We start from the raw sequence: 26,479 nt of genomic DNA, 5'->3' as shown, positions 1-26,479 counted from the left end.
AGATGTGATGCATTACATTAACTGAGTTTTGAATGTTGAGCCAATTTACACACCTGGAATAAATCCCACTTGGTCATGGTGTATAATTCTTTTTCTGTACTGCTGGATTTGATTCGCTAATATTTTGTTAAGAATTTTTGCATCTATTTTCATGATAGATATTGGACTGCAGTTTTCCTTTCTTGTAATGTCTTTATCTGCTTTTGCTGGAAGGGTGATGCTTGCCTCATAGAATGGATTAAGAAGTGTTCTCTGCTTCTGTTTTCTGAAAGAGATTATAGAGAGTTGGTGTGATTTCTTCCTTATATGTTTCATAGAATTCACCAGTAAACCCATCTGGGCCTGGTGCTTTCTGTCATGGAAGGTTATTAATTATTGATTAAAAAAATTTAATAGATATAGGCCTATTTAGATTATTTCTTCTTGTGAGGCTTTTGGTAATTATGTCTCTCAAAGAAATTGGTCCATTTCATCTAGGTTATCAAATCTGTCAGCACAGAGTTGTTCATATTATTCCTTAATTATCCTTCTATTCTTCATAGGATCTGTAGTGATGGCCCCCTTCATTCCTGATATTAGTAATTTGCCTTCTCTTCTTATCTTACTCTGGCTAGAGTTACCAATTCTATTGATCTTGTCAAAGAACCAGACTTTGGTTTCACTGATACTCTTTATCAACTTCCTGTTTTCAAGTTTCACTGATTCACACTCTACTATAATTTTTATTATTTCTTCCCTTCTGCTTACTTTGGATTTAATTTGCTTTTTTTCTAGTTTCCTAATGTGGAAGCTTAAATTATTGATCTTAGATCTTTATGCTTTCCTAAGATATGCACTGCTTTCATTGCAACCCACAAATTTTGATAAGTTGTATTTTCATTTTCATTTAGTTCAAAATATTTTAAAATTTCTCCTGAGATTTCTTTTTTTTTTTTTTTTTTTTTTTGCGGTATGCGGGCCTCTCACTGTTGTGGCCTCTCCCGTTGCGGAGAACAGGCCCCAGACGCACAGGCTCAGCAGCCATGGCTCACGGGCCCAGCCACTCCGCGGCACGTGGGATCTTCCCGGACCTGGGCACGAACCCAGGTCCCCTGCATCGGCAGGCGGACTCTCAACCACTGCGCCACCAGGGAAGCCTGAGATTTCTTCTTTAATCCATGTGTTATTTAGAAGTATGTTGTTTATTATTTATTTATTTATTTATTTATTGGCTGCGTCAGGTCTTAGTTGCAGCATGTGGGATCTTCGTTGCAGTATGGAGGATCTTTCGTTGCGGCACGAGGGCTCTTCACTGTGGCTCACAGGCATCTCTCAAGTTGTGGCGCACAGGCTCCAGGGTTTGTGGGCTCTGTAGTGTGTGGCATGCGGACTCTCTAGTTGAGGCACATGGGCTTAGCTGCCCCACAGCATGTGGGATCTTAGTTCCCTGACCAGGGATCAAACCCACGTCCCCTGCATTGAAAGGCAGCTTCTTTACCACTGGACCACCAGGGAAGTCCCGAAGTATGTTGTTTAATCTCCAAGTTTTGAGGCAATTTCCAGGTATCTTTCTGTTATTGATTTTCAGTTTCATTTCATTGTGGTCTGAAAGCATACATTTTAGGATATCTATTCTTTTTAACTTGTTAAGGTGTGTTTTATGGCCCAGGATGTGGTCTACCTTGGTGAATGTTCTATGTGAGCTTGAGTGTACTCTGCTGCTGTTGGATGAAGTGGTTTAGAAATAACAATTAGATCCAATCAATTGATGGTGCTATTAAGTTCAACTATGTCCTTACAACTTTTCTGCCTGCAGAATCTGTCCATGGCTGATAGAGGGTATTGAAGTCTCCAAATATAGTAGTGGACTTGTCTACTTCTCCTTGCAGTTCTATCAGTTTTTGCCACATGTATTTTGACACTCTATTGTTGACGCTCTGATTTTAACTGAGCAGTTTATGATTACGTTTTCTCCATCCTCTTAGCTATCAACTATATTTTTTAAAATTTTACAGTTCCGAAACTTCAATCTGTCTGCTTACATTACCCATCTGTCCTTGCACGTTGTCTACTTTTTCCATGAGAGCCCTTAGCAAATTAAACATAGCTGTTTTAAATTTCTGTTCTGTTCGGAGAATTTCAACATCCCTGCCATATCTGAGTCTGGTTCTCATGCTTGATTTGTCTCTTCAAATTGTGCTTTTTCTTGCCATTTATCATCCTTTGTAATTTTTTGGTTGGAGGCCAGACATGACGTATCAGGAAATAGGAACTGAGGCAATTAGGCTTTTAGTATAAGGTTTTATGTGAATCTGGATAGGAGCTAGGCAGTACTTAACGTTTTCTGTAGCTCTAAGTGGCAGAGGCTTCTTTCCCCTATTTTCCTTGTTGTTTTGTCTTCTTCCCAGTTGTGTTTTTTCCCTAAGAATTCTTTGTTGAAGAGTCTGTCTTGGAGCTCTAAGTCATACTCCACAGATAATACACTGGAACTCTGTTATCATGGTGGAAGGGTATTTGGGAAGCATTCAATAATCTTATATCTCTGTCTTTTATTTGGCCTGGGTCCCTGGGCTGTTACCTTCAGAAGTATTTCTTAGACATTTTTTTCTCTTCTCCCATGATATAAGAAGGCTAAAGGGGGCTGAAATTGTCTAACTTGCTTTTCCCCAGGTGAGATAAGGCTCTGGTAGAGTAATTTCCTTCAGAGGGCAGGCCTTTGTCATGGAAAATGATATGGGTGTATTTCAAAATAGTTACCTTCTCCTCCCCTGAAACACAAGGGGATCCCTGATCTTAATCATGAGAACTTGGTGGGGTTCCTGGGGATAAATCCTATAAAGTGTGGAGGTTCTCCTAAGAGTGGGGTTTTTTGTTTTGTTTTGTTTTGCGGTACGCGGGCCTCTCACTGTTGTGGCCTCTCCCATTGCGGAGCACAGGCTCCGGACGTGCAGGCTCAATGGCCATGGCTCACGGGCCTAGCTGCTCCGCAGCATATGGGATCCTCCCAGACCGGGGCACGAACCCGTGTCCTCTGCTTCGGCAGGAGGACTCTCAACCACTGCGCCACCAGGGAAGCCCAAGAGTGGGGTTTTTAACTGTCAAGCCAGTTAGCATCCAGTAACTTGTCAAAGTTACCATTTCACTGTTCATATCAGTTACTGGCCCAAGCAGGTCTGCTCCTGGTGAGCTGACCTCTAATGTGATTCTATCTGGCTGTTTCTCCAGTTTGGGAGTGGTGGTTTGCCCTATGACCTCAATTCTCCTTCGGATCTAAGAAAAGGCATTGATTTTTCCGCCTGTTCAGCCTTTTTCTTATGATTCCATTTTCTCCATCCTCTCTTAGCATATCAACTATATTTTTTTAAATTTTATAGTTCTGAAATGTCAATCTGTCTGCTTACATTATCCATCTGTCCTTGCATGTTGTGGCATGTGTCTTGCTGTGAGGATGGAGTGATGACTTCAGCACCTTATATGCTGGAGTTGAAACTGGTAATTGCCTACAAACACTTTTTTATTTTTATTTACTTATTTTTTTGCGGTACACGGGCCTCCCACTGTTGTGGCCTCTCCCATTGTGGAGCACAGGCTCCGGACGCACAGGCTCAGCGGCCATGGCTCACGGGCCCAGCCGCTCCACGGCATGTGGGATCCTCCCCGACCGGGGCATGAACCTGCATCCCCTGCTTCGGCAGACAGACTCTCAACCACTGCGCCACCAAGGAAGCCCCCAAACTCTTTTTTAAAAGTTCTTCCCCATTTTCACTATAAAGCAAGGCTGAAATAATCCTGAGGAGTCTTCCCTGATCTCTCTCTGCTAAATGAAAAGCTCCTGCCTGTGGACTCTAGTACTTGGTACAACTACAAGTATTTCATATATTGACTCTTAGCTCTGTGACTCTATGAATGCCTGGAGAACAGGCTTTTTGGCTTATCTTTGCATTTCTTGCATATGGTATAAATAATTGTCTGCTGAATTGAAAGGAAAAAGGAACAAAACACTGGTCACTAATTAAAAACAAAGTACTACTTTTATTTGGCTCACTTCTCCATTTATTAGATAACCACATGTGGAGAGGCACCAAGCACTTAAGTTTTACATAACTACAAAGTTATCACAAATCCCAAACTTTTTAGCCACAGATACTTCACCTACTCTGTTTAAAGAAAAAGCTTTCAAAACATCTGAGTTAGCCTGATACAGAGACCCTGAATAAATGGGAACTACATAGTTTTAAATGCTTGTACTTCCTGTTCTAATAATGTCTTCTTTAAATTGAATCCAGCATAAAAGGGATGGAAATATGTAAGGTCATGATGCAAACGCTTTTGAGAGATAGTGAAATTAATCTGTACAACATGGAAAAAGATGTAATGTGCACAGAAGGTCTGCAAGGATTCACTGAGCCATCTGGGCTTCCATGGCTTGTGCTGTCCATTCTGGTGCTGTCTGACTGATTTTCTCCAAAAGGTTATTCACTTGGAAACAAAGCGATTGGATCTGTTTGTCCCATGTTGGCAGGGCTTCTCGTGCTAAAGAAAAAGGGAATAATGTACAAAGTTGAAATTACTCCTTTGCAACCACAGTGAATGTTGAGTTAGAAGATAAATACAGTAACATTGATTTTTAAAAGTTTACTCCAAAAATCTTAGTTAATGAAATTAAGCTAATTAAGAAATAGTTAAGAAAAGTACCCCAATCACTGCCACAAAGTATAAACAAAACAAAACAAAACAAAAAAAACACAAAATAAAACCAAACCACCTCAACTGCAGCAGTCAGACAGACAACTTCACTGAGGCCACCTGTTCCCTCACCAATGTCTACTGCTTCGTAAGACACTGCCACCCACTGGAGAAAGTGAAACTTGAAAACACTACGTTCAGTGAAAGAAGCTAAAAGGTCACATATTGTATGGTTTCATTCATATCAAATATCTAGAACAGGTAAATCCATAGAGACAGAATAGAAATTGGTTGCCAGGGGTTGGGGAGAGAGGTATGAGGAGTAATTGCTTAAGGGGCATGGGATTTCCTTTTGGGAAGATGAAGATGTTCTGGAACTAGGTAGAGATGTTGGTTGCATAACACTGTAAACATACTAAATGTTAATGAATTTTTCGCTTTTAAATGATTAATTTCATTTTATGTGAATTTCAATTCAATTAAAAAATAGTAGTGGAGGAATAGGTATTGCTTTACTAACAGTAAAATTTACTATAAATTTATTACCTAATATTGTTACAGATCAATGGAACCAAATAGAGTACAGAAATAGATCCAAACATATATGTGGAACCTAATATATGCCAAAGATCAGAAAGGATGTTTTATTGAATAAATGATATTTGCATAATTGGCAATCCATCTTTAAGAAAAAAACAACTAGACCATGACTTAAAATTATACACAAAAATGAACTGCAGACAGATTGAATTTCTAAATATAAAACAATAAATAAAATATTAGAAGACATTTTAGGAAAATATTAATTTTATCCCCAAATGAGGGAGACTTTCTTTTTTTGTAACATCTTTATTGGAGTATAATTACTTTACAATGGTGTGTTAGTTTCTGCTTTATAACAAAATGAATCAGCTACACATATACATATATCCCCATATCCGCTCCCTCTTGCGTCTCCCTCCCACCCTGCCTATCCCACCCCTCTAGGTGGGAGGGAGACTTTCTTAATCAATACAGAAAACACAAAAGCCACAAAATTAAAAATGGATATATTCGGCTGCAAAAGAGCTTTTAAATGTGTTTATGGTATGCATTGTGTTACAGAAACACAACCGACAGAAAGAGAAAAATATCTGTAACACAGATAGGAAAGGTGTGGAGGGGGAAGGAAGGAAATAGACAAGAAAAACTAACATGAATTCACAGAAAAGGAAATACTAATGGCCAATATATGGAAGGATAGTGCCAAGGAAATGCACAATAAAACAATAACATAGTATTTTCCCCCCAACAACTGGCAAAAGATAAATAGAAGAAGAACATCCAACTCTTAAAGATTCATTCTCTCATACTAGTAGAAGTGTAAATGGCTACACCTTTCTGAAAAGCAAACTGGCAGTAGCTATTAAGAATCAAAACATGTATATCCTCTGATGCAAAGTATGCAACTTCTGAGACTCTGTTCTATAGAACTAAGTGTCCCAGTATATAAAGATACGCACAAGGAAACCACCTGAATGTCCATCAACAGGTGAATAGTTGAACTCCGCGAAATATTATGCAGCTCTTAAAACAAATAAATTAGATTTATATCTAGTGACTCGCAAATATATTCACGGTACATTAACTTAAAAAAAAACAAAACCACTTTGGGACTTCCCTGGTGGTCCAGTGGCTAAGATTCTGAGCTTCCACTGCAGGGGGCATGGGCTAGATCCCTGGTCGGGGAAGTTCCACGTGTCAAGCAGTGTGGCCAAAAAAAAAACCCCAAACAAACAAACAAAAAACACTTCATAGAACACTATGTACTTTAAAGTATAATGCCACTTTAAAAAATCCCTACATGTTTTTACTTATCTATATAAACATGTAGAAAGGCTCATGAGACTTTAGACTGACATTAGTTATGCCAGGCAGCTGGGATCAGAGGAATGCAGGTGAAAGTGGAAAGACATTACGGACTCTTCCTTTATTCATCCTTGTAATGTTTTACTTCTCATTATGAGAAGATTTACCATTGTAGTTCTTAAATCTAAGATAATTAGAAAGTAAAATAGGCCGCATTCTATCAAGTTGGTCTATGTTAATTTAAACTGTGTTTACTTGGTGACGCCTCTGCTATACTCTTCATCATACATTGTGTTTGCTCATTCAATAATTATTTATTTCCCACTTACAACGTGCAGGGCACTGGAAAAGATGTTGGATGTACCATGGAGAACAAGAGACACTTAATATCTATCACTAGGAAGCTGAGCTTGGTTAACAGAAACAGACATTTAGACAAATTCAGAAATTCAGGATGACAGAATGTATAATTTAAAGCCATACCTAACCTGGGAAGTCAGGAAAATCATTATTGATTAACATTGTACAAACTAAGACATGGGGACAAATAGAAGATGGCTGGAGAGGCTGCTTGTGGAGAGGGATGACTATTTTGGAATGTTTAAAGTGGGAAAGAATTTACAATGCTGGAAAAAACAAAAAGTCCTGTGAGCTGGATTGGAAAGAGAAAACCATAAAGGATCACGTAGGACCTTTTGGAGACTTTGTAGAATCTTACTCTACAAGCAGTGGGGAAGCCATTCATCAGCATGTCAAGGAAGAGAGTAACATTTAATAATTTGTTTTTTCTTTTTTCTGTTTGTATTTTTAAAAGATCACAATCCCTCTGGCTCTACTAGGGCAACTGGACTAGAAAGGAGCTATTGTAGATGTGAGAAGAAAAGCTAAAAGGCTATTTCTTAAGCCCAGAAGGGGTTTGGGGGGTTCAGAACAGGCTGGTGACAGTAAGAAATGAAGAAAACTACATGGATTCCAGATACACTATGAGGTAAAATCCGAAGGATTCTGGGCAGTGAAGAAGAGAAGGGGTCAAGGATAAGGAATGCTGGAGAAAGTGAACAGTGTAGTTTCTAGCTGGCTGGCTGGCTGTTTTGGGAGGCAGGCAGTGGAGGAGATAGTGAATTCAGTTTTGGGTATATTCATTCTGAGAAGCCCATGAAGCAATCAGGTGGGAAACACCTATTAGTCAATTAGAGCCGCTGAACCTGGGACTCAGAGGGAGATTTACACTAGAAGTCTAAGCGCTGTCTGCATAGAGATGGTAACTGAATCAATGGGAATAGGTGAGATTACCTAGGGTAACAGTAGAGTGAGGAGAAAAAGGCCGAGGAGTATGTCCCAAGCAACCCCAATCTTTAAATTTAAAGCACTATAGAATCTACAAAGACAACTGGGAAGAATACCTGGAGAAATAGGAGGGAAAACAGGAGAATAGGGTGAAGGAGATGACAGAAGTCAAGAAGGGGCGGGGGCACTCAAAACGGAGTGAGTGATCAATCCTATACAATAGTCAGAAAAGTCAGGATGAAGCCTGAAAGATAAAAGGATTTTTGTTAAAACAGAAGAGACCTGACCATGTTTAAATATCGATAAAAAGAAGCCAACAGAGAAAAAAAGGATGAAAATAGACAAAATAATTGCTAAGCTCAGGTTCCTAAAAAAGATTTCTTTTTTGGAGCAGGGAGTGGCAGAGTTCAGAGAAGGGATCCAAAGTGCAAGAGGAAGAACTGGAGAGAGAGATGGAAACCATCTCCCATATAACACGAAAGAAGAAAAAGACAGAATTAGATCTATATTGAACAGAGAGTGAAGGAGGAGAAAAGTCAGAGGTTTAGGAAAATGAAATTTGAAATCGTCATTGCAGAGTATGGAAAAAGTGGACTAGAGAAATATATCAAGAATCCCGGGCAGCTTCGAGAATTCAGGACCTTGAATTTTGCAGTGGTATCAATCTGACTGGTGCTCTGACTCTTCTCCAGCAACGTTAGTTAGTTACTCAAGTACAGGCATGGGAAAGATGGAGAATGGGTTCATTCAAGGTGAAGTTTTGCTGGACAGCAGGAACAGAAAGTTCGCAGGCAAGTGTTCTGGGGCATCTGTAAAAGAAGTAACTGAATCATGAAAATGATTGAAATCCTGATTTCATGATTCATGATGAATCATGAAATCTAAGCTGGATAGGAAGAACAGTTAAGGTTAAAAAAGGGCTGAGCTGGGCTTCCCTGGTGGTGCAGTGGTTGAGAGTCTGCCTGCCAGTGCAGGGGATACGGGTTCGTGCCTCGGTCCGGGAAGATCCCACATGCCGCAGAGTGGCTGGGCCCATGAGCCATGGCCGCTGAGCCTGCGCATCCGGAGCCTGTGCTCTGCAGCGGGAGAGGCCACAACAGTGAGAGGCCCACGTACCACAAAAAAAAAAAAAAAAAAAAAAGGGCTGAGCTGACTGAAAGAAAGTGAAAGTCAATAGACCAGAGGCTCCAATGCAGTCAAGGAAGAGGTGAGGTTGAAGTACCTGAGAAAGACCACTAGAAAGGCTGGGAAAAGGTCATGGTCAGAGTGGGATACTTCAAATTAAAACTGTACAAGTGGAATGGTTCTCGGTAAGGTCCAGGGCATAAATGAGGTGGGAAGAGGGCTGAGAAGGTATTAGACAATGAGAAAGACAAGAGATCTACTTACCTGCCTTCATCAGTTTAGTGAGCTGCTGAACAGGATATGCAACTGTCTTTTCTACATGCCCAATACACGGTAGGTGGTCAATAAATGTTTGGTGAGTAATACACGAGTGAACTAATATAACAATTCCATTTTCAAATTTTTCCACGGCATAGAAAATGCTGCATTAATCAGATTCATGAATATAAGTTCATAAAAATTATTTTAAATTATTTCTTTGGGAAATAAGCTCATTCCATAGGAAGATTCTGGGTCAAAGGAAATTGCTCAACATGTTTTAATCATAAATGTACAACACTTCACTGCCATTTCATTATGATACAAACAAGCAAAACTTCTTACTTTCAAAATGAACTATTCCATCAATCTGATCAATAAATCCATTCATACGTCCTTCTGTTATCATTTGCGATGCTATCTTTTCTGCCTGTTTAAAAAAAACAATAAATTCTTAGACACTTTAATTATCATTTCTAGTTATTCACATATTCTCACCAAGAGAACTGAAAGCTCTTGGTTTAGCTACCCATCACTAAGCTTTACGTATGTGTTCATCTGCCATTCATTACAAGAGTAAATCTTGTAAATCTGCCTGTTATATCCCCCCAATTCTTTCTGGGTACAATCCATTATTTTAAGTTAATTGGGACCTGTTTTTCTTGTTGTAAGATTTTAAGCAAGAATCTAGCCTTCTAACCAAATTTTCTCTCTGCTCAAAATCAAACTAACAATTTTTCCTCTCACTGGGATCCACATCTCAAAATATCCCTAGCTTTTCTTATTTTATTTCATTTCAGTTTTCACAGTATTTATCACCCCCAAAACTCTCTAAGACAGTAATATTTTTGAAGAAAATATTGAAAGGAGGAATAACGTTCAAATTTAAAAGGGAAACGAAAGGATTTAAAAGACCATTAAAGGGGAGCAAAAGGTTCTCTACCTAATTCCTAAAGAAATACTTCATGTTTACTGTCTGTTTAGCAAACTGGGTTGTGACAGTCGTTTTAGTAACTCTGACCATCTTCACAATCAACCCTAAATCACTCTTGAACAGACTGTGACTAGCATTTATTGTTAAAAATATATTCACTTCCCTTAGTCTCAGCAAGGGATCATACCTCAAAGCCTAAGAAGGAAGCATCTTTTAATGGTAACTGAAGCCTTGGTTCCGAAATTGTTCCACTTCCTTTACTGTGTGTTGAATGTGTATACATAAAGGAATTGTATTAGAAAATACTAAATTAAACTTTCACTAACAGATAAAAGGGGATGTGACCATAACTACGTGACTCTAAGCTCTACAAGTTTTGTAGTGAGATGGATGGACCTAGAGTCTGTCATACAGAGTGAAGTAAGTCACAAAAAGAAAAACAAATACCGTATGCTAACACGTATATATGAAATCTAAAAAAAAATTTTTTTCTGAAGAACCTAGGGGCAGGACAGGAATAATGACACAGACGTGGAGAATGGACTTGAGGACACAGGGAGGGGGAAGGGTAAGCTGGGATGAAGTGAGAGATGAAGTGAGAGAGTGGCATTGACATATACACACTACCAAATGTAAAATAGATAGCTAGTGGGAAGCAGCCACATAGCACAGGGAGATCAGCTTAGGTAGATCAGCTCGGTGCTTTGTGACCACTTAGAGGGTGAAATAGGGAGGGGATATGGGGATATATGTATACATATAGCTGATTCACTTTGTTATACAGCAGAATCTAACACAACAATATAAAGCAATTATACTCCAATAAAGATGTTCAAAAAAAAAGTTCTACAAGTTAGGTAAAAGTAAGGTTGATTGCTTGCTTTTACTCTTATTTAAAATTAAGAGGGCTTCCCTGGTGGCGCAGTGGTTGAGAGTCCGCCTGCCGATGCAGGGGACACGGGTTCGTGCCCCGGTCCAGGAAGATCCCACATGCCGTGGAGCGGCTGGGCCCGTGAGCCATGGCCGCTGGGCCTGCGTGTCCGGAGCCTGTGCTCCGCAACGGGAGAGGCCACAACAGTGAGAGGCCCACGTACCACAAAAAAAAAATAAAATAAAATAAAATTAAGAGAATGTTTTATAGATGTTACCTGAAATACTCTCTAAATACGACTGGTACTTTTTTGGAATCTATACAAAGCCAACCAAACGCTATCATGACTAAGAATAAAATTAACTCCCTAATAACTCAGTCAACTTCTTAAGTTAAATTGAGCACAGAAGTTACAATAGAATAGCCTAGAGTATTACCATAGTCATTCTCTCAAAGAGATGAACTTTTTAAACTATGAGTCAATCTAGGGCAGAAAAAAGAATTAAGGCATAGATCAAATGTTAGTTAAAAATCAGAAACCACTATGAAGTGGATTTAAACAGATACTAAACAAAGATATTCTTACAAAATGGGTATCATAACCTGGAACCCCTTTAAGATTTCCATTCTAGGTCACTTTACCATAAAATACAACTTAAAAAAAATCAAAGACAATTCCATTACAGTACTATTTTGACATTCAAATAATTTATTTCCATTTACCTTAGGCTTTTAATGTATATTTTTGTTGCAACTGCCAATATTTATCAGTTACAATCATCTCTCAGTATCCATGGGGGATTGGTTCCAGTAGCCCCCATGAATACCCAAATCCACGGATGCTCAAGACCCTTATATAAAATGTAGCAGTACAATGAATACAGTTGGCCCTCCAAAATATTCCTCCAAAATATCCACAAGTTTTGTATCCGCAGATATGGAGGTCCAACTGTATATATTTTATTTTCTCTTTATGTCAATAATTTACTCTCTTAACTTCCTTTTATGTATTGGAAATAAGAAAATACCTTAGCTGTAGGAATCTCTAAAAGGGCTCCAAGTTCCTCAAAGGTAATATTATTATATAATTTGCTTGCAGACAATAAACTGTGTTCAATAACAGCTCTGTCCAAGATGCTAGAACCTTAAATATAAATAAGAATGTTATAATTTTGAAACTAGTTTTACACTCTTAAAAGATGCATCTTGTTAAAAATTTTCTAGGCATGTACTAACTCATCATCATTGCCTTTATTCCTATCAAAATTTTCAAAGTAACCAAAATCCCTTGATACATTTTGAATAACATGCAGTTAAATACAAATAACATTTAGAAAATGATTGGCAAGTATTTATTAACTAGCTGGACAGATTTAATCCTCTGGGTTTGGGGTTTTGCTTCCTTGGACTAGCTATCAACTTCACTAACTTTTCTTGCTATAAGCACATACTTTTTTTAGCAAGCAGCAGCAAAACAATCATGCAAACAAACCTGCTGTTTGTAAGCTTGATAAGTCAAAAAATACTGCTCAGTGGAAAGATCTCTATTCCCCCGGGCACTTCACAAGCACTTTACTCTGAGGCAAACATGAGAAATGTTTGGAAGGCAGGATCCCTTCATGAGATATCAGGCATAGGATCCTCCCTTAAGTAAGGTAATACAGGGCCTGACAAAGTTATGGACCTCAGGCCCCATCCTGAAGATGTGGCTCACCCACTTCTTTTTTTTTCCTTTCCAGTTTTATTGAGATATAATTGACATATAACATTGTATTCATTTAAGGTGTACAACATAATGAGTTGATATATGTATATATTGTGAAATGATTACCACTAGAAGTTTAGTTAATTAACATCATCACCTCACACAGTTATAGTTTTTTTTCTTGTGACAACTTTTAAGATCTACTTTTTTAGCAACTTTCCAATATAAAGACCTAAATAAACAGGAAAATATGTAAGACTTAATACTGCTAAGATGGCAGTACTCCCCAAATTGATCTACAAATTCAGTGCAATCCCAGCTGGCTTCCTTGCAGAAATTGACAAGCTGATCTTAAAATCTATATGGAAATTCAAAGGACCCATAGAAGCCAAAACAACTTTGAAAAAGAACAAAGTTGGAAGACTCAAATTTTCTGATTTCAAAACTTACTACAAGGGACTTCTCTGGTGGCACAGTGGTTAAGAATCTGCCTGCCAATGCAGAGGACGTGGGTTCGATCCCTGGGCCAGGAAGATCCCACATGCCACAGAGCAACTAAGTCCGTGTGCCACAGCTACTGAGCCTGCGCTCTACAGCCTGCAAGCCACAACTACTGAGCCCACATGCCGCAACTACTGAAGCCCGCGTGCTGCAACTACTGAAGCCTGTGCACCTAGAGCCCGTGCTCTGCAACGAGAAGCCACCGCAATGAGAAGCCCGCATGCCACAATGAAGAGTAGCCCCCGCTCACGGCAACAAGAGAAAGTCCGCGTGCAGCAACGAAGACCCAACACAGCCAAAACTTAAAAATTAAAAAAAAAAAAAAACTTACTACAAAGATAGAGCAACCAAGACAGTGTGGTACTGGCATGAGGACAGGCATACAGAATAATGGAATAGAATTTAGAGTCCAGAAATAAACTCACATTTACAGTCAACTGATTGTCAACAAAGATGCCAAGGCAATTCAGTGGGGAAATAAGAGTCTTTCCAACAAATGGTGCTGGGACAACTGAATATTCACATGCAAAATAATTAAGTTGGACCCCTACTTTACACCATATACAAAGATTAACTCAAAATGAATCAAAGACCTAAATGTAAGAGCTACAATTATAAAAGTTACAGAAGAAAATAGAACAACTTTTCATAACCTTGGATTAGGCAATGGTTTCTTAGATACAACACTGTAAGCACAAGCCACAAAAGAAAAAACATAAACTGGACTTCCTCAAAATTAATAACTTTTGTGTTTCAAAAGATACCATCAACAAAGTGAAGAAACAACACACAGAATGGGAGAAAATATTTGCCAATCATTTATCTGATAATAAGATCTAGACTATATAAAGAATTCTTACAGTTCAATAATAAAAGCACAAATAACCCAATTTAAAAGTGGCCAATAAGCATATGAAAAGGTGCTTAACACCATTAGCCCCCAAAGAAATACAAATCAAAACCACAATAAGATACCACACTTCATACCCACTAGGATGACTAAATCAAAAAGACAGGTAATATAACAAGTGTGGGAGAAACTATGGAGAAAATGGAACCCTCACACACAGCTGGCAGGAATGTAAAATGGTGCAGCCACTTTGGAAAACAGTCTGGCAGCTCCTCGAAAGACTAAATATAGAGTTACCACATGACCCGGTACTTCCACTCCTAGATATACATCCAAGACAATTAAAAGCTTATGTCCACACAAAAACTTTTACATGAATGTTCACAGCAGTATTATTAATAGCCAAATAGTGAAAATAACCTAAACGTCCACTAACTGATGAAGAAATAAAATGTGGTTAACAGAATGTTATTTGGCAATAAAAGTGAATGAAGTACTGATGCACACTACAAGACAGATGAACCTTGAAAACATCACGTTAAGTGAAAGAAGCCAGTCACAAAAGATCATATATTGTATGATTCCATTTATATGAAATGTCCAGAACAGGCAAATCTATAGAGCAGAAAGTAGACTAGTTGTTACATTGTAAAACTCAGAATATACTGAAACCACTGAATTGTAATAACAACAACAAAGCTATGTCTCAAGATTGCTAGCCTAGGGTTGTAATGACAATAAACAAAGATGTCCAAGAAAGATAAATAAGGAAGGCAATAAAGTCTAAAATGAAAGAGGAAGAAGACAAAATGCCTGTTCTATATACTGATACATAGTCTCCTATGAGAAATTTGAAAATCATTTGCATTCTCCGAGATCCTAGTGAGTAGCCCTCATTTGAGGAAAGAATTATCTGATGTTATCTTTTCTTTTTTCATGGCCAGAAAGCTCAAAGTCAAATGTGAAGCTCAACTACATCAATTCTGGAAGCTCTTTCATATTTATCTAGCTTTTGTTTGTCAGACATCTTCTTGCAAAAGAATTTATTTAAAGCTGCTCAGAATACACAGAAGACAAGGAAATTTAAAAGTTAAAAAGAAAAAGAATAACAACAGTCAAAACACACACACTACAGGTGGGCTACAAGTTTAATTTTTTAAACTTTCTAGCAGCCCATCAAATTAAGAAAGCCAGGACTTCTCTGGTGGCACAGTGGCTAAGAATCCGCCCGCCAATGCAGGGGACACGGGTTCGAGCCCTGGTCCAGAAAGATCCCACATGCCACGGAGCAACTAAGCCCGTGCGCCACAACTAGTGAGCCTGTGCTCTAGAGCCTGTGAGCCACAACTACTGAGCCTGTGCTCTAGAGCCCACAAGCCACAACTACTGAGCCCACTTGCCACAACTACGGAAGCCCGTGTGCCTAGAGCCCATGCTCCGCAACAAGAGAAGCCAACACAATGAGAAGCCCACGCACCCGCACCGCAACGAAGAGTAGCCTCCGCTCACTGCAACTAGAGAAAGCCTGCACGCAGCAACAAAGACACAAAGCAGCAGAAAATAAAAATAAATAAATAATGTTTTTAAAAAAATTAAGAAAACCAACCAGTTTATCAACTCACAGTGTTTAAATAAGATAAAAATCAATTGCTCTGGAGAATCACAACTAATCCTAAGGCTGAAAAGGAATTTTTCTGAGGATCTGCATAAAGAATATCCTATAGAATAAATATCTCCTTTAGACAGAAAGATAATAATCAATTGATTTGTTTCTTAAAGTACAATTAAATAAAAGAAATTCTATAGGTCAATATAATTGCTTCAATGATCTGGTTTAACTCAGGGCAGTAAGACTGGTGAGGTATATACCTTTCAGCCAAATCTTACATAAATAATTCTTTACAGTTAGATTCTCTTCAATATCGGATGACAGTGAATCCAAGGCAATGAGTCTGACAGATCTGCATGTTTGTCTTGACCTTTTCCATGTTTCTGGTGGCCTACATCTATATTTTTATTATCATGTGTGTTACTGTTATAAGCTACTTTAAAACCTCTGTAGATAAACATACATAAAATAATTGATGTTATGAACAAGCATCTATTACAAAATTCTTTCCCAGCAAAGGCAGTCTGACTTAAGCAAATACTAGGAAACATGACACCAAGTTCTATTCTTATTGGAAACACTTTCCCCTCAGTAACCTTGGGCAAGCTATTGTGCCAAAGTTTGCTCTGTCTAAAATAGGACTGGATAATTATGCTCTGTTACAAATTGATGTTTAAGATTAATTAAGGTACTTATCAAATGGTTTGAGTCTTTAAAAAACCAGGCGCTATAAGCCTAGCCTATAATTCTTCTGCTCTTACACTTTCCAAAAAATGCTTTATTCCACGAAATGCTTTCCAATAGAGCTACTCTTATACTTCAGACTCGTATCTGTGTATAATATTCATCTTCAGTCAATACTCCTTCTTTTACCAAGTGTTACCTAAAAATATTACAGAAAGATATCAAGATGCTCCAAATTTAACATATGTTCTACTAGCGTGACCTCAATATTTACTACCACATACTTATAAGAAGTAATCATTACCATCAGCTGTAGTTGGTTTCTGGTGAGGCATCAGCATGGCAGCAAATTCTTGAAGTTGATTTCCTCTGATGATCCTATCTAGGTACATTTTCTCGAGGATTCCATAGGCAGCAAGTTGCTGGCACCTTTCATCCTTAAAAAGAGTAGCAAGCATCTGAGAACGCTGCTGTCCTAAGGGGAACAAATGAGCATCACATATTCTCACAATCTGTTTTTTCAATGAAAAGCAATCTTTTTTATGACCCCATTTTTGCCTACTAAAATATGCAGGTTGATTCTCGTTATTTCTGGTAGTTATGTTCTATAAATTTGCTGCCAACAGTGTATTAGTGAATACTCAACTCCTGCTCCTAGGGGATATATGGGGTTAGCTTCCATGAGCCTCTGGTCACAACATTTTTGTCAGCTGGTCAATATGTAACCTTGTTTTGTGTATTTCTTTTTAAAGGCACCACATTCAATACATATTGTTGATTCAGTAACATTGAATTCATGGCTTACACTATGACTCATGCCTGAATTAAGTTTACCTAAATTAACACACGTAGTTTCTCCAAAAGGCACATCACAGACTTCTCACACTTAAGTACACAACATAGTACTTCAGCACTATGCTAGGGGCCATTTTAGACAGCAAAACCAACAAGAAAGTGCATGAAAATGTGGAGAATGTGGAATTAAATAGACCACAAAAACGATGCTTGTTTATAGTATGAGAGCTGAAACAAGGTAGAGCATTACCTTGTTGGATCCCAGCTAGAAACATAAACAGGGGGACTCAAATTTTTGGCTGCTCTGCACATGTCTGCAAATGACTGTGAAAGCATCGTACTTTGAGTACTGATTTGGGGGTGACAAATTTTAGGAAGTAGGCAAAGTCACTAATGTGGAATCTGTGAATAATGAGGATCAACTGTATATTCATTTGTGAAGACTATGATATACAATCATTCCCTCAGTATCCAATGGGGATTGGTTCCAAGACCAAACCCCCAATAAATACCAAAATCTGCAGGTGCAAAAGTCTCTTATGTAAAGTGATGTTGTATTTGCATTGCCTTCATACATCCTCCCCTATACTTTAGATCATCTCTAGATTATGTATAATACCTAGAGATGATCTATCTATGTAAATGCTATGTAAATCATTGCTGGCACATGGCAAATTCAAGTTTTCCTTTTGGGACTTCCTAGAATTTTTTTTCCCCAACTATTTTCAATCCACAGTTGGTTGAATCTGCGGATGAGGAACCCCTGGGTATGGAGAGCCAACTATAGGCCAAAATGTTACATGTGATTCCAGTTATAGTTGTTATTTTCTTCTTCTTGCTTATCTGTACTTCTACAATGAACATGCATTCTTCCCCTAATAATAAAAAATTTATAAAAGATGAACAAACATTTCTCAGATGGGACACTTGATTTCCATAGTTTCAATTTATACCTTTAAGGACCTTTAAATGGTGAAAAAATACATGACAACTGATGACATTAAAAACTGAACTAGAGGGAGCTGGGGGAAGATGGCGGAAGAGTAAAACGCGGAGATCACCTTCCTCCCCACAGATACATCAGAAATTCATCTAAAAGTGGAACAACTCCTACAGAACACCTACTGAACGCTGACAGAAGACCTCAGACCTCCCAAAGGGCAAGAAACTCCCAACGTACCTGGGTAGGGCAAAAGAAACAAGAATAAACAGAGACAAAAGGACAGGGACAGGACCTGCACCAGTGGGAGGGAGCCACGGAGGAAAGGTTTCCACACACTAGGAAGCCCCTTCGCGGGCGGAGACTGCGGGTGGTGGAGGGGGAAAGCTTCGGAGTCGCGGAGGAGAGCGCAGCAACTGGGGTGCGGAGGGCAAAGTGGAGAGATTCCCGCACAGAGGATCGGTGTCGACCGGCACTCACCAGCCCGAGAGGCTTGTCTACTCGGCCGCTGGGACGGGCGGGGCTGGGAGCTGAGGCTCGGGTTTCGGGTTTCAGTCGGAGCGCGGGGAGAGGACTGGGGTTGGCGGTGGGAAGAGAGCCTGAAGGGGTCAGTGCACCACAGCTAGCCGGGAGGGAGTCCGGGAAAAAGTCTGGAGCTGCCGAAGAGGCAACAGACTTTTTCCTTCGCTCTGTGTTTCCCGGTGCGCGAGGAGAGGGGATTAAGAGCGCTGCTTAAAGGAGCTCCAGAGACGGGTGTGAGCCGCGGGTAAAAGCGTGGACCCCACAGACAGGCGTGGGATGGTGGGGCTGCTGCTGCCGCCGCCAAGAGGCCTGTGTGCGAGCGCAGGTCACTGTCCACGCCCCCTTTCCGGAGAGCCTGTGCAGCCCGCCACTGCCGGGGTCCCGGAATCCAGGGACGGCTTCCCCGGGAGAGTGCATGGCGCACCTCGGGCTGGTGCAACGTCACCCAGTCCTCTGCCGCCGCAGGCTCGCCCCGCACTCCGTACCCCTCCCTCCCCACCGGCCTGCGTGAGCCAGAGTCCCCAAAGCAGCTGCTCCTTTAACCCCGTCCTGTCTGAGTGAAGAACAGACGCCCTCCGGCGACCTACACGCAGAGGCGGGGCCAAATCCAAAGCTGAGACCCGGGAGCTGTGAGAATAAAGAAGAGAACGGGAAATCTCTCCCAGCAGCCTCAGAAGCAGTGGATTAAAGCTCCACAATCAACTTGATGTACCCTGCATCTGTGGAATACATGAATAGACAACGATTCATCCCAAATTGAGGAGGTGGACATTGAGAACAAGATCTATGATTTTTTCCCATTTTCCTCTTTCTACAACGAATTATCCCAAATTGAGGAGGTGGACTTTGAGAGCAATATTTATGATTTTTTCCCCTTGTTCTCTTTTTGTGAAAGTGTAGGTGTATGCTTCTGTGTGAGATTTTGTCTATATAGCTTTGTTTCCACCATTTGTCCCAGGGTTCTATCCATCCATTTTTTTCTTTTTTGTTTGTTTATTTGTTTGTTTTGTTTTTTTAATTTTTTAAATAAGTAATTTTTAATTTTAACAACACTATTATATTTTATCATACTTTATCTATTTTACTTTATCTTCTCCTTTTCCTACCTTCCCTCCTTCCTCCCTCCCTCCCTTCCCCTCCCTCCTTTCTTTCTTTTCTTTCCTCCCTCCCTCCTTTCTTCCCTCACTTCTTTCTTCCTTTCTTTCTTTCTTTGTCTGTTTCTTTGTTTCTTTCTTCTACTAATTCTTTCTTTCTACTTTTTCTCCCTTTTATTCTGAGCAGGGTGGATGAAAGTCTGTTGGTGCTGCAGCCAGGAGTCACTGCTGTGCCTCTGAGGTGGGAGAGGCAACTTCAGGACACGGATCGACAAGAGACCTCCCAGCTCCACATAATATCAAATAGCGAAAATCTCCCAGAGATCTCCATCTCAACACCAGCACCCAGCTACACTCAACGACCAGCAAGCTACAGTGCTGGCCACCCTAGGCCAAGCAACTAGCAAGACAGGAACACAACCCCACCCATTAGCAGAGAGGCTGCCTAAAAACATAATAAGGCCAAAGACACCCCAAAACACACCACCAGACGTCCACCAGAAAGACAAGATCGAGCCTCATCCACCAGAACACAGGCACTAGTCCCCTCCACCAGGAAACCTACACAAACCACTGAACCAACCTTAGCCACTGGGGAGAGACACCAAAAACAATGGGAACTGCGAACCTGCAGCCTGCCAAAAGGAGACCGCAAACACAGTAAGATAAGCAAAATGAGAAGACAGAAAAACACACAGCAGGTGAAGGAGCAAGATAAAAACCCACTAGACCTAACAAATGAAGAGGAAATAGGCAGTCTACCTGAAAAAGAATTCAGAATAATGACAGTAAAGATGATCCAAAATCTTGGAAATAGAATAGACAAAATGCAAGAAACAGTTAACAAGGACCTAGAAGAACGAAAGATGAATCAAGCAACGATTAAAAACACAATAAATGAAATGAAAAATACTCTAGATGGGATCAGTAGTGGAATAACTGAGGCAGAAGAACGGATAAGTGACGTGGAAGATAAAATAGTGGAAATAACTGCTGCAGAGCAGAATAAAGAAAAAAGAATGAAAAGAACTGAGGACAGTCTCAGAGACCTCTGGGACAACATTAAATGCACCAACATTCGAATTATAGGGGTTCCAGAAGAAGAAGAGAAAAAGAAAGGGACTGAGAAAATATTTGAAGAGATTATAGTTGAAAACGTCCCTAATATGGGAAAGGAAATAGTTAATCAAGTCCAGGAGGCACAGAGAGTCCCATACAGACTAAATCCAAGGAGAAATACGCCAAGACACATATTAATCAAACTGTCAAAAATTAAACACAAAAAAAACATATTAAAAGCAGCAAGGGAAAAACAACAAATAACACACAAGGGAATCCCCATCAGGTTAACAGCTGATCTCTCAGCAGAAACTCTACAAGCCAGAAGGGAGAGGCAGGGCATATTTAAAGTGATGAAGGACAGAAACCTGCAACCAAGATTACTCTACCCAGCAAGGATCTCATTCAGATTTGATGGAGAAATGAAAACCTTTACAGACAAGCAAAAGCTGAGAGAGTTCAGCACCACAAAACCAGCTTTACAACAAACACTAAAGGAACTTCTCTAGGCAAGAAACACAACAGAAGGAAAAGAACTACAATAACAAACCCAAAACAATTAAGAAAATGGGAATAGGAACATACATATCGATAATTACCTTAAATGTAAATGGACTAAATGCTCCCACCAAAAGACACAGATTGGCTGAATGGATACGAAAACAAGACCCATATATATGCTGTCTACAAGAGACCCACTTCAGACCTAGAGACACATACAGATTGAAAGTGAGGGGATGGAAAAAGATATTCCATGCAAATGGAAATCAAAAGAAAGCTGGAGTAGCAATTCTTATATCAGACAAAATAGACTTTAAAATAAAGACAATTAGAAATACAGCTACACGTGGAACAACTCCTACAGAACACCTACTGAACGCTGGCAGAAGACCCCAGACCTCCCAAAAGGCAAGAAACTCCCCACATACCTGGGTAGGGCAAAGCAGAGAGATTCCCGCACAGAAGAGCGGTGCCGAGCGGCACTCACCAGCCCGAGAGGCTTGTCTGCTCCCCCGCCGGGGCGGGCGGCGCTGGAGCTGAGGCTCGGGCTTCGGTCAGAGCGCAGGGAGAGGACTGGGGCTGGCGGCGAGAACTCAGCCTGAAGGGGGCTAATGTGCCACAGCTAGCCGGGAGGGAGTCCGGGAAAACTCTGGAGCTGCCGAAGAGGCAGGAGACTTTTTCTTCCCTCTTGGTTTCCTGGTGCGCGAGGAGAGGGGATTAAGAGCGCCGCGTAAAGGAGCTCCAGAGACGGGCGCGAGTCGCGGCTGAAAGCGCGGAGCCCAGAGACGGGCGTAGGACGCTGGGGCTGCTGCTGCCTCCGCCAAGAAGCCTGCGTGCGAGCGCAGGTCACTGACCACACCGCCCATCCGGGAGCCTGTGCAGCCTGCCACTGCCGGGGTCCCGGGATCCAGGGGCGGCTTCCCTGGGAGAACGCACGGCGCGCCTCAGGCTGGTGCAACGTCACGCCGACCTCTGCCGCTGCAGGCTCGCCCCGCACTCCGTGCCCCTCCCTCCCGCCCGACCTGAGTGAGCCAGAGTCCCCGAAGAGGCTGCTCCTTTAACCCTGTCCTGTCTGAGCGAAGAACAGACGCCCTCCGGCGACCTACACGCAGAGGCGGGGCCAAATCCAAAGCTGAGACCCAGGAGCTGTGAGAACAAAGAGAAAGGGAAACCTCTCCCAGCAGCCTCAGAAGCAGCGGATTAAAGCTCCACAATCAACTTCATGTACCCTGCATCTGTGGAATACATGAACAGACAACAAATCATCCCAAATTGAGGAGCCAGGAGTCAGTGCTGTGCCTCTGAGGTGGGAGAGCGAACTTCAGGACACTGGTCCACAAGAGACCTCCCAGCTCCACATAATATCAAACGGCAAAAATCTTCCAGAGATCTCCATCTCAACACCAGCACCCAGCTTCACTCAACGACCAGCAAGCTACAGTGCTGGACACCCTATGCCAAACAACTAGCAAGACAGGAACACAACGCCACCCATTAGCAGAGAGGCTGCCTCAAATCATAAAAAGTCCGCAAACACCCCAAAACACACCACCAGACGTGGACCTGCCCACCAGAAAGACAAGATCCAGCCTCATCCACCAGAACACAGGCAGTAGTCCCCTCCATCAAGAAGCCTACACAACCCACTAAACCAAACTTAGCCACTGGGGACAGACACCAAAAACAACGGGAACTACGAACCTGCAGCCTGCAAAAAGGAGACCCCAAGCACAGTAACATAAGCAAAATGAGAAGACAGAAAAACACACAGCAGGAGAAGGAGCAAGATAAAAACCCACCAGACCTAACAAATGAAGAGGTAATAGGCAGTCTATCTGAAAAAGAATTCAGAATAATGATGGTAAAGATGATCCAAAATCTTGGAAATAGAATAGACAAAATGCAAGAAACAGTTAACAAGGACCTAGAAGAACTAAAGACGAATCAAGCATCGATTAAAAGCACAATAAATGAAATAAAAATTACTCTAGATGGGATCAATAGCAGAATAACTGAGGCAGAAGAACGGATAAGTGAGGTGGAAGATAAAATAGTGTAAATAACTGCTGCACAGCAAAATAAAGAAAAAAGAATGAAAAGAACAGAGGACAGTCTCAGAGACCTCTGGGACAACATTAAACGCACCAACATTCGAATTATAGGGGTTCCAGAAGAAGAAGAGAAAAAGAAAGGGACTGAGAAAATATTTGAAGAGATTATAGTTGAAAACTTCCCTAATATGGGAAAGGAAATAGTTAATCAAGTCCAGGAGGCACAGAGAGTCCCATACAGAATAAATCCAAGGAGAAATACACCAAGACACATATTAATCAAACTGTCAAAAATTAAACACAAAGAAATCATATTAAAAGCAGCAAGGCAAAAACAACAAATAACACACAAGGGAATCCCCATCAGGATAACAGCTGATCTCTCAGCAGAAACTCTACAAGCCAGAAGGGAGTGGCAGGACATACTTAAAGTGATGAAGGAGAAAAACCTGCAACCAAGATTACTCTACCCAGCAAGGATCTCATTCAGATTTGATGGAGAAATTAAAACGTTTACAGACAAGCAAAAGCTGAGAGAGTTCAGCACCACCAAACCAGCTTTACAACAAATGCTAAAGGAACTTCTCTAGGCAAGAAACACAACAGAAGGAAAAGAACTACAATAACGAACCCAAAACAATTAAGAAAATGGGAATAGGAACATACATATCAATAATTACCTTAAATGTAAATGGACTAAATGCTCCCACCAAAAGACACAGACTGGCTGAATGGATACAAAAACAAGACCCATATATATGCTGTCTACAAGAGACCCACTTCAGACCTAGAGACACATACAGACTGAAAGTAAGGGGATGGAAAAAGATATTCCATGCAAATGGAAACCAAAAGAAAGCTGGAGTAGCAATTCTCATATCAGACAAAATAGACTTTAAACTAAAGACTACTAGAAGAGACAAAGAAGGACACTACATAATGATCAAGGGATCAATCCAAGAAGAAGATATAACAATTGTAAATATTTATGCACCAAACATAGGAGCACCTCAATACATAAGGGAAATATTAACAGCCATAAAAGGAGAAATCGACAGTAACACAATCATAGTAGGGGACTTTAACACCCCACTTTCACCAATGGACAGGTCATCCAAAATGAAAATAAATAAGGAAACACAAGCTTTAAATGATACATTAAACAAGATGGACTTAATTGATATTTATAGGACATTCCATCCAAAAACATCAGAATACACATTTTTCTCAAGTGCTCATGGAACATTCTCCAGGATAGATCATATCTTGGGTCACAAATCAAGCCTTGGTAAATTTAAGAAAATTGAAATTGTATCAAGTATCTTTTCCGACCACAATGCTATGAGACTAGATATCAATTACAGGAAAAGAGCTGTAAAACATACAAACACATGGAGGCTAAACAATACACTACTTAATAACGAAGTGATCACTGAAGAAATCAAAGAGGAAATTAAAAAATACCTAGAAACAAATGACAATGGAGACACGACGACCCAAAACCTATGGGATGCAGCAAAAGCAGTTCTAAGAGGGAAGTTTATGGCAATACAATCCCACCTTAAGAAACAGGAAATATCTCGAATAAACAACCTAACCTTGCACCTAAAGCAATTAGAGAAAGAAGAACAAAAACATCCCAAAGTTAGCAGAAGGAAAGAAATCATAAAAATCAGATCAGAAATAAATGAAAAAGAAATGAAGGAAACGATAGCAAAGATCAATAAAACTAAAAGCTGGTTCTTTGAGAAGATAAACAAAATTGATAAACCATTAGCCAGACTCATCAAGAAAAAAAGGGAGAAGACTCAAATCAATAGAATTAGAAATGAAAAAGGAGAAGTAACAACTGACACTGCAGAAATACAAAAGATCATGAGAGATTACTATAAGCAACTCTATGCCAATAAAATGGACAACCTGGAAGAAATGGACAAATTCTTAGAAATGCACAACCTGCCAAGACTGAATCAGGAAGAAATAGAAAATATGAACAGACCAATCACAAGCACTGAAATTGAGACTGTGATTAAAAATCTTCCAACAAACAAAAGCCCAGGACCAGATGGCTTCACAGGGGAATTCTATCAAGCATTTAGAGAAGAGCTAACACCTATCCTTCTCAAACTCTTCCAAAATATAGCAGAGGGAGGAACACTCCCAAACTCATTCTACGAGGCCACCATCACCTTGATACCAAAACCAGACAAGGATGTCACAAAGAAAGAAAACTACAGGCCAATATCACTGATGAACATAGATGCAAAAATCCTCAACAAAATACTAGCAAACAGAATCCAACAGCACATTAAAAGGATCATACACCATGATCAAGTGGGGTTTATTCCAGGAATGCAAGGATTCTTCAATATACGCAAATCAATCAACGTGATACACCATATTAACAAACTGAAGGAGAAAAACCATATGATCATCTCAATAGATGCAGAGAAAGCTTTTGACAAAATTCAACACCCATTTATGATAAAAACCCTGCAGAAAGTAGGCATAGAGGGAACTTTCCTCAACATAATAAAGGCCATATATGACAAACCCACAGCCAGCATCGTCCTCAATGGTGAAAAACTGAAACCATTTCCACTAAGATCAGGAACAAGACAAGGTTGCCCACTCTCACCACTCTTATTCAACATAGTTTTGGAAGTTTTAGCCACAGCAATCAGAGAAGAAAAGGAAATAAAAGGAATCCAAATGGGAAAAGAAGAAGTAAAGCTGTCACTGTTTGCAGATGACATGATACTATACATAGAGAATCCTAAAGATGCTACCAGAAAACTACTAGAGCTAATCAATGAATTTGGTAAAGTTGCAGGATACAAAATTAATGCACAGAAATCTCTGGCATTCCTATATACTAATGATGAAAAATCTGAAAGTGAAATCAAGGAAACACTCCCATTTACCATTGCAACAAAAAGAATAAAATATCTAGGAATAAACCTACCTAAGGAGACAAAAGACCTGTATGCAGAAAATTATAAGACACTGATGAAAGAAATTAAAGATGATACAAATAGATGGAGAGATGTACCATGTTCTTGGATTGGAAGAATCAACATTGTGAAAATGACTCTACTACCCAAAGCAATCTACAGATTCAATGCAATACCTATCAAACTACCAATGGCATTTTTCACAGAACTAGAACAAAAAATTTCA

At 40.2% G+C, this 26,479-nt stretch overlaps 1 long non-coding RNA gene across 1 annotated transcript; it reads right to left on the bottom strand.

The window, feature by feature from the left end:
• Positions 1 to 3,983: 3,983 nt before the first annotated feature.
• LOC132486339 (uncharacterized) lies at positions 3,984 to 16,806 on the bottom strand. The gene is made up of 4 exons (XR_009531479.1): positions 16,642 to 16,806; positions 12,017 to 12,132; positions 9,529 to 9,613; positions 3,984 to 4,512 (listed from the first exon to the last, which is right to left on the bottom strand). It is a non-coding gene; the product is annotated as an uncharacterized LOC132486339 (long non-coding RNA).
• Positions 16,807 to 26,479: the final 9,673 nt, after the last annotated feature.

This window comes from Mesoplodon densirostris, chromosome 1 (genome assembly GCF_025265405.1).
Source record: "Mesoplodon densirostris isolate mMesDen1 chromosome 1, mMesDen1 primary haplotype, whole genome shotgun sequence".
NCBI classification, from domain to species: Eukaryota; Metazoa; Chordata; class Mammalia; order Artiodactyla; family Ziphiidae; genus Mesoplodon; species Mesoplodon densirostris.
This window is presented reverse-complemented; position numbering and strand designations above follow the sequence as displayed.